This window comes from Haliotis asinina, chromosome 12 (genome assembly GCF_037392515.1).
Source record: "Haliotis asinina isolate JCU_RB_2024 chromosome 12, JCU_Hal_asi_v2, whole genome shotgun sequence".
NCBI classification, from domain to species: domain Eukaryota; kingdom Metazoa; phylum Mollusca; class Gastropoda; order Lepetellida; family Haliotidae; genus Haliotis; species Haliotis asinina.
The window spans coordinates 48,309,910-48,323,373 of record NC_090291.1 but is presented as its reverse complement, the minus strand read 5'-3'; positions in this window follow the sequence as shown (position 1 = coordinate 48,323,373).

Here is a 13,464-nt window from a genome sequence, read left to right as displayed (position 1 = left end):
CACCTTGGACCATCGGCTGTGTCTACTTTTGGCCTTTGCAAGCGCTGGAAAGGTTGTCATTCATTCACAAGGTGTCTATGCTTTTCCAAGTGAGAGGTACGGTAGATAGGAATGGGTCCTCATTTGGGAAGTGTAGCATTTGAATATCCATACTGTCAGTCAGCGATAAAGAAAAGGCGGGGTACAGTTTGATGAATGTTTACCAACAGGGGAAAATACCGAAAACATCAAGAGAGAGAAAGTTGTGTTCCTACCATTCCTTGTGTGTCGCCTTGCCACTGATACAAATGACATCCAAACGGAAGCTTTTTATAGATATCCAGTTTCCAGTGTTTTGACAACCTATTAAGGTAAACCCAAGTGTCACCTCCAAAGAAAACAATGAAACAATCCACCCCAATGAACTGTGTCACATCTTACACGCCACCAGTATCTCTATATTGTCTTACGAATCATCGTGAATGAGAGTACCGGGAATGACTAACAATTATATGTAACGTCTTGCGTAAGCTATTATCAAAGCTTAAAGCTACAATATCAACACTTTCGACACTCATCCCACCTTTTTAATTGACGCAGGTCGATGATGAAACACAAAGACATTGCAATTAAGCATCAAAAGGAATGGGATCGGCTCCTACATACATAGCCATCTTTGTCTGTTCGGCGTGACCTTAGATTCGATGCGCATGTAATTAGTTTTGGAGAAGAAAATTGAGGGTGTGATTTACCTGAGTGCATCTCTTGTCTCTATTTGCACTATAAACGTGTACTTGACTACAGCAACCAAGAAGCGCGAATGCCTTTTTCAGTGCCGACAGCCTGATTGCCTCTGACGTCAGCTGATTGTTGACGTCACTGCTCTATGACGTGTCAACAGGTCGTTCCCTAGCTCCATTGTCGGCATTAAGAGTATGTGTTTGGGAAGCACATCTTTCCCTTCTTGGCCCTTTGCCCACCCATGTTCATCTTGTGTCGCTTATCAACCTGCTCCTACCTAGGTCGGGTGGGGTTGTCTTTCAGTCCTACTGCTTGCCGTGTGTCGGTAGTGGTGAATACAGCCACTACACAAAACTCTTACCAGCTTCTGAAAACAAGCCCTACAACATATTCATCTAACTTTGCATACACTGTACACTGCATACTTACTACTGCCGTGAAATTATGCCGTCACCTTGGACCATCGGCTGTGTCTACTTTTGGCCTTTGCAAGCGCTGGAAAGGTTGTCATTCATTCACAAGGTGTCTATGCTTTTCCAAGTGAGAGGTACGGTAGATAGGAATGGGTCCTCATTTGGGAAGTGTAGCATTTGAATATCCATACTGTCAGTCAGCGATAAAGAAAAGGCGGGGTACAGTTTGATGAATGTTTACCAACAGGGGAAAACACCGAAAACATCTGTTGTGAAAAGTTGTGTTCCTACCATTCCTTGTGTGTCACCTTGCGACTGATACAAATGACATCCAAACGGAAGCTTTTTATAGACATCCAGTTTCCAGTGTTTTGACAACCTATTAAGGTAAACCCAAGTGTCACCTCCAAAGAAAACAATGAAACAATCCACCCCAATGAACTGTGTCACATCTTACACGCCACCAGTATCTCTATATTGTCTTACGAATCATCGTGAATGGGAGTACCGGGAATGACTAACAATTATATGTAACGTCTTGCGTAAGCTATTATCAAAGTTTAAAGCTACAATATCAACACTTTTGACACTCATCCCACCTTTTTAATTGACGCAGGTCGATGATGAAACACAAAGACATTGCAATTAAGCATCAAAAGGAATGGGATCGGCTCCTACATACATAGCCATCTTTGTCTGTTCGGCGTGGCCTTAGATTCGATGCGCATGTAATTAGTTTTGGAGAAGATAATTGAGGGTGTGATTTACCTGAGTGCATCTCTTGTCTCTATTTGCACTATAAACGTGTACTTGACTACAGCAACCAAGAAGCGCGAATGCCGTTTTCAGTGCAGACAGCCTAATTGTCTCTGACGTCAGCTGATTGCTGACGTCACTGCTCTATGACGTGTCAACAGGTCGTTCCCTAGCTCCATTGTCGGCATCAAGAGTATGTGCTTGGCAACCACATCTTTGCCTTCTTGGCCCTTTGCCCACCCATGTTCATCTTGTGTCGCTTATCAACCTGCTCCTACCTAGGTCGGCTGGGGTTGTCTTTCAGTCCTACTGCTTGCCGTGTGTCGGTAGTGGTGAATACAGCCACTGCACAAAACTCTTACCAGCCTCTGAAAACAAGCCCTACAACATATTCATCTAACTTTGCATACACTGTATACTGCATACTTACTACTGCCGTGAAATTATGCCGTCACCTTGGACCATCGGCTGTGTCTACTTTTGGCCTTTGCAAGCGCTGGAAAGGTTGTCATTCATTCACAAGGTGTCTATGCTTTTCCAAGTGAGAGGTACGGTAGATAGGAATGGGTCCTCATTTGGGAAGTGTAGCATTTGAATATCCATACTGTCAGTCAGCGATAAAGAAAAGGCGGGGTACAGTTTGATGAATGTTTACCAACAGGGGAAAATACCGAAAACATCGGTTGTGAAAAGTTGTGTTCCTACCATTCCTTGTGTGTCACCTTGCGACTGATACAAATGACATCCAAACGGAAGCTTTTTATAGATATCCAGTTTCCAGTGTTTTGACAACCTATTAAGGTAAACCCAAGTGTCACCTCCAAAGAAAACAATGAAACAATCCACCCCAATGAACTGTGTCACATCTTACACGCCACCAGTATCTCTATATTGTCTTACGAATCATCGTGAATGGGAGTACCGGGAATGACTAACAATTATATGTAACGTCTTGCGTAAGCTATTATCAAAGTTTAAAGCTACAATATCAACACTTTTGACACTCATCCCACCTTTTTATTGACGCAGGTCGATGATGAAACACAAAGACATTGCAATTAAGCATCAAAAGGAATGGGATCGGCTCCTACATACATAGCCATCTTTGTCTGTTCGGCGTGGCCTTAGATTCGATGCGCATGTAATTAGTTTTGGAGAAGATAATTGAGGGTGTGATTTACCTGAGTGCATCTCTTGTCTCTATTTGCACTATAAACGTGTACTTGACTACAGCAACCAAGAAGCGCGAACGCCGTTTTCAGTGCAGACAGCCTAATTGTCTCTGACGTCAGCTGATTGCTGACGTCACTGCTCTATGACGTGTCAACAGGTCGTTCCCTAGCTCCATTGTCGGCATCAAGAGTATGTGCTTGGCAACCACATCTTTGCCTTCTTGGCCCTTTGCCCACCCATGTTCATCTTGTGTCGCTTATCAACCTGCTCCTACCTAGGTCGGGTGGGGTTGTCTTTCAGTCCTACTGCTTGCCGTGTGTCGGTAGTGGTGAATACAGCCACTGCACAAAACTCTTACCAGCCTCTGAAAACAAGCCCTACAACATATTCATCTAACTTTGCATACACTGTATACTGCATACTTACTACTGCCGTGAAATTATGCCGTCACCTTGGACCATCGGCTGTGTCTACTTTTGGCCTTTGCAAGCGCTGGAAAGGTTGTCATTCATTCACAAGGTGTCTATGCTTTTCCAAGTGAGAGGTACGGTAGATAGGAATGGGTCCTCATTTGGGAAGTGTAGCATTTGAATATCCATACTGTCAGTCAGCGATAAAGAAAAGGCGGGGTACAGTTTGATGAATGTTTACCAACAGGGGAAAATACCGAAAACATCGGTTGTGAAAAGTTGTGTTCCTACCATTCCTTGTGTGTCACCTTGCGACTGATACAAATGACATCCAAACGGAAGCTTTTTATAGATATCCAGTTTCCAGTGTTTTGACAACCTATTAAGGTAAACCCAAGTGTCACCTCCAAAGAAAACAATGAAACAATCCACCCCAATGAACTGTGTCACATCTTACACGCCACCAGTATCTCTATATTGTCTTACGAATCATCGTGAATGGGAGTACCGGGAATGACTAACAGTTATGTGTAACGTCTTGCGTAAGCTATTATCAAAGCTTAAAGCTACAATATCAACACTTTTGACACTCGTCCCACCTTTTTAATTGACGCAGGTCGATGACGAAACAAAGACATTGCAATTAAGCATCAAAAGGAATGGGATCGGCTCCTACATACATAGCCATCTTTGTCTGTTCGGCGTGACCTTAGATTCGATGCGCATGTAATTAGTTTTGGAGAAGAAAATTGAGGGTGTGATTTACCTGAGTGCATCTCTTGTCTCTATTTGCACTATAAACGTGTACTTGACTACAGCAACCAAGAAGCGCGAACGCCTTTTTCAGTGCCGACAGCCTGATTGTCTCTGACGTCAGCTGATGTTGACGTCACTGCTCTATGACGTGTCAACAGGTCGTTCCCTAGCTCCATTGTCGGCATTAAGAGTATGTGCTTGACAACCACATCTTTCCCTTCTTGGCCCTTTGCCCACCCATGTTCATCTTGTGTCGCTTATGAACCTGCTCCTACATAGGTCGGGCGGGGTTGTCTTTCAGTCCTACTGCTTGCCGTGTGTCGGTAGTGGTGAATACAGCCACTGCACAAAACTCTTACCAGCCTCTGAAAACAAGCTCTACAACATATTCATCTAACTTTGCATACACTGTACACTGCATACTTACTACTGCCGTGAAATTATGCCGTCACCTTGGACCATCGGCTGTGTCTACTTTTGGCCTTTGCAAGCGCTGGAAAGGTTGTCATTCATTCACAAGGTGTCTATGCTTTTCCAAGTGAGAGGTACGGTAGATAGGAATGGGTCCTCATTTGGGAAGTGTAGCATTTGAATATCCATACTGTCAGTCAGCGATAAAGAAAAGGCGGGGTACAGTTTGATGAATGTTTACCAACAGGGGAAAACACCGAAAACATCAAGAGACAGAAAGTTGTGTTCCTACCATTCCTTGTGTGTCACCTTGCGACTGATACAAATGACATCCAAACGGAAGCTTTTTATAGACATCCAGTTTCCAGTGTTTTGACAACCTATTAAGGTAAACCCAAGTGTCACCTCCAAAGAAAACAATAAAACAATCCACCCTAATGAACTGTGTCACATCTTACACGCCACCAGTATCTCTATATTGTCTTACGAATCATCGTGAATGGGAGTACCGGGAATGACTAACAATTATATGTAACGTCTTGCGTAAGCTATTATCAAAGCTTAAAGCTACAATATCAACACTTTTGACACTCATCCCACCTTTTTAATTGACGCAGGTCGATGATGAAACACAAAGACATTGCAATTAAGCATCAAAAGGAATGGGATCGGCTCCTACATACATAGCCATCTTTGTCTGTTCGGCGTGGCCTTAGATTCGATGCGCATGTAATTAGTTTTGGAGAAGAAAATTGAGGGTGTGATTTACCTGAGTGCATCTCTTGTCTCTATTTGCACTATAAACGTGTACTTGACTACAGCAACCAAGAAGCGCGAACGGCTTTTTCAGTGCCGACAGCCTGATTGTCTCTGACGTCAGCTGATTGTTGACGTCACTGCTCTATGACGTGTCAACAGGTCGTTCCCTAGCTCCATTGTCGGCACCAAGAGTATGTGCTTGGCAACCACATCTTTCCCTTCTTGGCCCTTTGCCCACCCATGTTCATCTCGTGTCGCTTATCAACCTGCTCCTACCTAGGTCGGGTGGGGTTGTCTTTCAGTCCTACTGCTTGCCGTGTGTCGGTAGTGGTGAATACAGCCACTGCACAAAACTCTTACCAGCCTCTGAAAACAAGCCCTACAACATATTCATCTAACTTTGCATACACTGTACACTGCATACTTACTACTGCCGTGAAATTATGCCGTCACCTTGGACCATCGGCTGTGTCTACTTTTGGCCTTTGCAAGCGCTGGAAAGGTTGTCATTCATTCACAAGGTGTCTATGCTTTTCCAAGTGAGAGGTACGGTAGATAGGAATGGGTCCTCATTTGGGAAGTGTAGCATTTGAATATCCATACTGTCAGTCAGCGATAAAGAAAAGGCGGGGTACAGTTTGATGAATGTTTACCAACAGGGGAAAGTACCGAAAACATCAAGAGAGAGAAAGTTGTGTTCCTACCATTCCTTGTGTGTCGCCTTGCCACTAATACAAATGACATCCAAACGGAAGCTTTTTATAGATATCCAGTTTCCAGTGTTTTGACAACCTATTAAGGTAAACCCAAGTGTCACCTCCAAAGAAAACAATGAAACAATCCACCCCAATGAACTGTGTCGCATCTTACACGCCACCAGTATCTCTATATTGTCTTACGAATCATCGTGAATGAGACTACCGGGAATGACTAACAGTTATATGTAACGTCTTGCGTAAGCTATTATCAAAGCTTAAAGCTACAATATCAACACTTTCGACACTCATCCCACCTTTTTAATTGACGCAGGTCGATGATGAAACACAAAGACATTGCAATTAAGCATCAAAAGGAATGGGATCGGCTCCTACATACATAGCCATCTTTGTCTGTTCGGCGTGACCTTAGATTCGATGCGCATGTAATTAGTTTTGGAGAAGATAATTGAGGGTGTGATTTACCTGAGCGCATCTCTTGTCTCTATTTGCACTATAAACGTGTACTTGACTACAGCAACCAAGAAGCGCGAATGCCTTTTTCAGTGCCGACAGCCTGATTGCCTCTGACGTCAGCTGATTGTTGACGTCACTGCTCTATGACGTGTCAACAGGTCGTTCCCTAGCTCCATTGTCGGCATCAAGAGTATGTGTTTGGGAAGCACATCTTTCCCTTCTTGGCCCTTTGCCCACCCATGTTCATCTTGTGTCGCTTATCAACCTGCTCCTACCTAGGTCGGGTGGGGTTGTCTTTCAGTCCTACTGCTTGCCGTGTGTCGGTAGTGGTGAATACAGCCACTACACAAAACTCTTACCAGCTTCTGAAAACAAGCCCTACAACATATTCATCTAACTTTGCATACACTGTATACTGCATACTTACTACTGCCGTGAAATTATGCCGTCACCTTGGACCATCGGCTGTGTCTACTTTGGGCCTTTGCAAGCGCTGGAAAGGTTGTCATTCATTCACAAGGTGTCTATGCTTTTCCAAGTGAGAGGTACGGTAGATAGGAATGGGTCCTCATTTGGGAAGTGTAGCATTTGAATATCCATACTGTCAGTCAGCGATAAAGAAAAGGCGGGGTACAGTTTGATGAATGTTTACCAACAGGGGAAAACACCGAAAACATCTGTTGTGAAAAGTTGTGTTCCTACCATTCCTTGTGTGTCACCTTGCGACTGATACAAATGACATCCAAACGGAAGCTTTTTATAGACATCCAGTTTCCAGTGTTTTGACAACCTATTAAGGTAAACCCAAGTGTCACCTCCAAAGAAAACAATAAAACAATCCACCCTAATGAACTGTGTCACATCTTACACGCCACCAGTATCTCTGTATTGTCTTACGAATCATCGTGAATGGGAGTACCGGGAATGACTAACAATTATATGTAACGTCTTGCGTAAGCTATTATCAAAGCTTAAAGCTACAATATCAACACTTTTGACACTCATCCCACCTTTTTAATTGACGCAGGTCGATGATGAAACACAAAGACATTGCAATTAAGCATCAAAAGGAATGGGATCGGCTCCTACATACATAGCCATCTTTGTCTGTTCGGCGTGGCCTTAGATTCGATGCGCATGTAATTAGTTTTGGAGAAGAAAATTGAGGGTGTGATTTACCTGAGTGCATCTCTTGTCTCTATTTGCACTATAAACGTGTACTTGACTACAGCAACCAAGAAGCGCGAACGGCTTTTTCAGTGCCGACAGCCTGATTGTCTCTGACGTCAGCTGATTGTTGACGTCACTGCTCTATGACGTGTCAACAGGTCGTTCCCTAGCTCCATTGTCGGCACCAAGAGTATGTGCTTGGCAACCACATCTTTCCCTTCTTGGCCCTTTGCCCACCCATGTTCATCTCGTGTCGCTTATCAACCTGCTCCTACCTAGGTCGGGTGGGGTTGTCTTTCAGTCCTACTGCTTGTCGTGTGTCGGTAGTGGTGAATACAGCCACTGCACAAAACTCTTACCAGCCTCTGAAAACAAGCCCTACAACATATTCATCTAACTTTGCATACACTGTACACTGCATACTTACTACTGCCGTGAAATTATGCCGTCACCTTGGACCATCGGCTGTGTCTACTTTTGGCCTTTGCAAGCGCTGGAAAGGTTGTCATTCATTCACAAGGTGTCTATGCTTTTCCAAGTGAGAGGTATGGTAGATAGGAATGGGTCCTCATTTGGGAAGTGTAGCATTTGAATATCCATACTGTCAGTCAGCGATAAAGAAAAGGCGGGGTACAGTTTGATGAATGTTTACCAACAGGGGAAAGTACCGAAAACATCAAGAGAGAGAAAGTTGTGTTCCTACCATTCCTTGTGTGTCGCCTTGCCACTGATACAAATGACATCCAAACGGAAGCTTTTTATAGATATCCAGTTTCCAGTGTTTTGACAACCTATTAAGGTAAACCCAAGTGTCACCTCCAAAGAAAACAATGAAACAATCCACCCCAATGAACTGTGTCACATCTTACACGCCACCAGTATCTCTATATTGTCTTACGAATCATCGTGAATGAGAGTACCGGGAATGACTAACAATTATATGTAACGTCTTGCGTAAGCTATTATCAAAGCTTAAAGCTACAATATCAACACTTTCGACACTCATCCCACCTTTTTAATTGACGCAGGTCGATGATGAAACACAAAGACATTGCAATTAAGCATCAAAAGGAATGGGATCGGCTCCTACATACATAGCCATCTTTGTCTGTTCGGCGTGACCTTAGATTCGATGCGCATGTAATTAGTTTTGGAGAAGAAAATTGAGGGTGTGATTTACCTGAGTGCATCTCTTGTGTGTCTATTTGCACTATAAACGTGTACTTGACTACAGCAACCAAGAAGCGCGAATGCCTTTTTCAGTGCCGACAGCCTGATTGCCTCTGACGTCAGCTGATTGTTGACATCACTGCTCTATGACGTGTCAACAGGTCGTTCCCTAGCTCCATTGTCGGCATCAAGAGTATGTGTTTGGGAAGCACATCTTTCCCTTCTTGGCCCTTTGCCCACCCATGTTCATCTTGTGTCGCTTATCAACCTGCTCCTACCTAGGTCGGGTGGGGTTGTCTTTCAGTCCTACTGCTTGCCGTGTGTCGGTAGTGGTGAATACAGCCACTACACAAAACTCTTACCAGCTTCTGAAAACAAGCCCTACAACATATTCATCTAACTTTGCATACACTGTACACTGCATACTTACTACTGCCGTGAAATTATGCCGTCACCTTGGACCATCGGCTGTGTCTACTTTTGGCCTTTGCAAGCGCTGGAAAGGTTGTCATTCATTCACAAGGTGTCTATGCTTTTCCAAGTGAGAGGTACGGTAGATAGGAATGGGTCCTCATTTGGGAAGTGTAGCATTTGAATATCCATACTGTCAGTCAGCGATAAAGAAAAGGCGGGGTACAGTTTGATGAATGTTTACCAACAGGGGAAAACACCGAAAACATCTGTTGTGAAAAGTTGTGTTCCTACCATTCCTTGTGTGTCACCTTGCGACTGATACAAATGACATCCAAACGGAAGCTTTTTATAGATATCCAGTTTCCAATGTTTTGACAACCTATTAAGGTAAACCCAAGTGTCACCTCCAAAGAAAACAATGAAACAATCCACCCCAATGAACTGTGTCACATCTTACACGCCACCAGTATCTCTATATTGTCTTACGAATCATCGTGAATGGGAGTACCGGGAATGACTAACAATTATATGTAACGTCTTGCGTAAGCTATTATCAAAGCTTAAAGCTACAATATCAACACTTTTGACACTCATCCCACCTTTTTAATTGACGCAGGTCGATGATGAAACACAAAGACATTGCAATTAAGCATCAAAAGGAATGGGATCGGCTCCTACATACATAGCCATCTTTGTCTGTTCGGCGTGGCCTTAGATTCGATGCGCATGTAATTAGTTTTGGAGAAGATAATTGAGGGTGTGATTTACCTGAGTGCATCTCTTGTCTCTATTTGCACTATAAACGTGTACTTGACTACAGCAACCAAGAAGCGCGAACGCCGTTTTCAGTGCAGTCTCTGACGTCAGCTGATTGTTGACGTCACTGCTCTATGACGTGTCAACAGGTCGTTCCCTAGCTCCATTGTCGGCATCAAGAGTATGTGCTTGGCAACCACATCTTTCCCTTCTTGGCCCTTTGCCCACCCATGTTCATCTTGTGTCGCTTATCAACCTGCTCCTACCTAGGTCGGGTGGGGTTGTCTTTCAGTCCTACTGCTTGCCGTGTGTCGGTAGTGGTGAATACAGCCACTGCACAAAACTCTTACCAGCCTCTGAAAACAAGCCCTACAACATATTCATCTAACTTTGCATACACTGTATACTGCATACTTACTACTGCCGTGAAATTATGCCGTCACCTTGGACCATCGACTGTGTCTACTTTTGGCCTTTGCAAGCGCTGGAAAGGTTGTCATTCATTCACAAGGTGTCTATGCTTTTCCAAGTGAGAGGTACGGTAGATAGGAATGGGTCCTCATTTGGGAAGTGTAGCATTTGAATATCCATACTGTCAGTCAGCGATAAAGAAAAGGCGGGGTACAGTTTGATGAATGTTTACCAACAGGGGAAAATACCGAAAACATCGGTTGTGAAAAGTTGTGTTCCTACCATTCCTTGTGTGTCACCTTGCGACTGATACAAATGACATCCAAACGGAAGCTTTTTATAGACATCCAGTTTCCAGTGTTTTGACAACCTATTAAGGTAAACCCAAGTGTCACCTCCAAAGAAAACAATAAAACAATCCACCCTAATGAACTGTGTCACATCTTACACGCCACCAGTATCTCTATATTGTCTTACGAATCATCGTGAATGGGAGTACCGGGAATGACTAACAATTATATGTAACGTCTTGCGTAAGCTATTATCAAAGCTTAAAGCTACAATATCAACACTTTTGACACTCATCCCACCTTTTTAATTGACGCAGGTCGATGATGAAACACAAAGACATTGCAATTAAGCATCAAAAGGAATGGGATCGGCTCCTACATACATAGCCATCTTTGTCTGTTCGGCGTGGCCTTAGATTCGATGCGCATGTAATTAGTTTTGGAGAAGAAAATTGAGGGTGTGATTTACCTGAGTGCATCTCTTGTCTCTATTTGCACTATAAACGTGTACTTGACTACAGCAACCAAGAAGCGCGAACGGCTTTTTCAGTGCCGACAGCCTGATTGTCTCTGACGTCAGCTGATTGTTGACGTCACTGCTCTATGACGTGTCAACAGGTCGTTCCCTAGCTCCATTGTCGGCACCAAGAGTATGTGCTTGGCAACCACATCTTTCCCTTCTTGGCCCTTTGCCCACCCATGTTCATCTCGTGTCGCTTATCAACCTGCTCCTACCTAGGTCGGGTGGGGTTGTCTTTCAGTCCTACTGCTTGTCGTGTGTCGGTAGTGGTGAATACAGCCACTGCACAAAACTCTTACCAGCTTCTGAAAACAAGCCCTACAACATATTCATCTAACTTTGCATACACTGTACACTGCATACTTACTACTGCCGTGAAATTATGCCGTCACCTTGGACCATCGGCTGTGTCTACTTTTGGCCTTTGCAAGCGCTGGAAAGGTTGTCATTCATTCACAAGGTGTCTATGCTTTTCCAAGTGAGAGGTACGGTAGATAGGAATGGGTCCTCATTTGGGAAGTGTAGCATTTGAATATCCATACTGTCAGTCAGCGATAAAGAAAAGGCGGGGTACAGTTTGATGAATGTTTACCAACAGGGGAAAATACCGAAAACATCAAGAGAGAGAAAGTTGTGTTCCTACCATTCCTTGTGTGTCGCCTTGCGACTAATACAAATGACATCCAAACGGAAGCTTTTTATAGACATCCAGTTTCCAGTGTTTTGACAACCTATTAAGGTAAACCCAAGTGTCACCTCCAAAGAAAACAATGAAACAATCCACCCCAATGAACTGTGTCACATCTTACACGCCACCAGTATCTCTATATTGTCTTACGAATCATCGTGAATGAGAGTACCGGGAATGACTAACAATTATATGTAACGTCTTGCGTAAGCTATTATCAAAGCTTAAAGCTACAATATCAACACTTTCGACACTCATCCCACCTTTTTAATTGACGCAGGTCGATGATGAAACACAAAGACATTGCAATTAAGCATCAAAAGGAATGGGATCGGCTCCTACATACATAGCCATCTTTGTCTGTTCGGCGTGACCTTAGATTCGATGCGCATGTAATTAGTTTTGGAGAAGAAAATTGAGGGTGTGATTTACCTGAGTGCATCTCTTGTCTCTATTTGCACTATAAACGTGTACTTGACTACAGCAACCAAGAAGCGCGAATGCCTTTTTCAGTGCCGACAGCCTGATTGCCTCTGACGTCAGCTGATTGTTGACGTCACTGCTCTATGACGTGTCAACAGGTCGTTCCCTAGCTCCATTGTCGGCATCAAGAGTATGTGCTTGGGAAGCACATCTTTCCCTTCTTGGCCCTTTGCCCACCCCTGTTCATCTTGTGTCGCTTATCAACCTGCTCCTACCTAGGTCGGGTGGGGTTGTCTTTCAGTCCTACTGCTTCCCGTGTGTCGGTAGTGGTGAATACAGCCACTGCACAAAACTCTTACCAGCCTCTGAAAACAAGCCCTACAACATATTCATCTAACTTTGCATACACTGTACACTGCATACTTACTACTGCCGTGAAATTATGCCGTCACCTTGGACCATCGGCTGTGTCTACTTTTGGCCTTTGCAAGCGCTGGAAAGGTTGTCATTCATTCACAAGGTGTCTATGCTTTTCCAAATGAGAGGTACGGTAGATAGGAATGGGTCCTCATTTGGGAAGTGTAGCATTTGAATATCCATACTGTCAGTCAGCGATAAAGAAAAGGCGGGGTACAGTTTGATGAATGTTTACCAACAGGGGAAAATACCGAAAACATCGGTTGTGAAAAGTTGTGTTCCTACCATTCCTTGTGTGTCACCTTGCGACTGATACAAATGACATCCAAACGGAAGCTTTTTATAGACATCCAGTTTCCAGTGTTTTGACAACCTATTAAGGTAAACCCAAGTGTCACCTCCAAAGAAAACAATAAAACAATCCACCCTAATGAACTGTGTCACATCTTACACGCCACCAGTATCTCTATATTGTCTTACGAATCATCGTGAATGGGAGTACCGGGAATGACTAACAATTATATGTAACGTCTTGCGTAAGCTATTATCAAAGCTTAAAGCTACAATATCAACACTTTTGACACTCATCCCACCTTTTTAATTGACGCAGGTCGATGATGAAACACAAAGACATT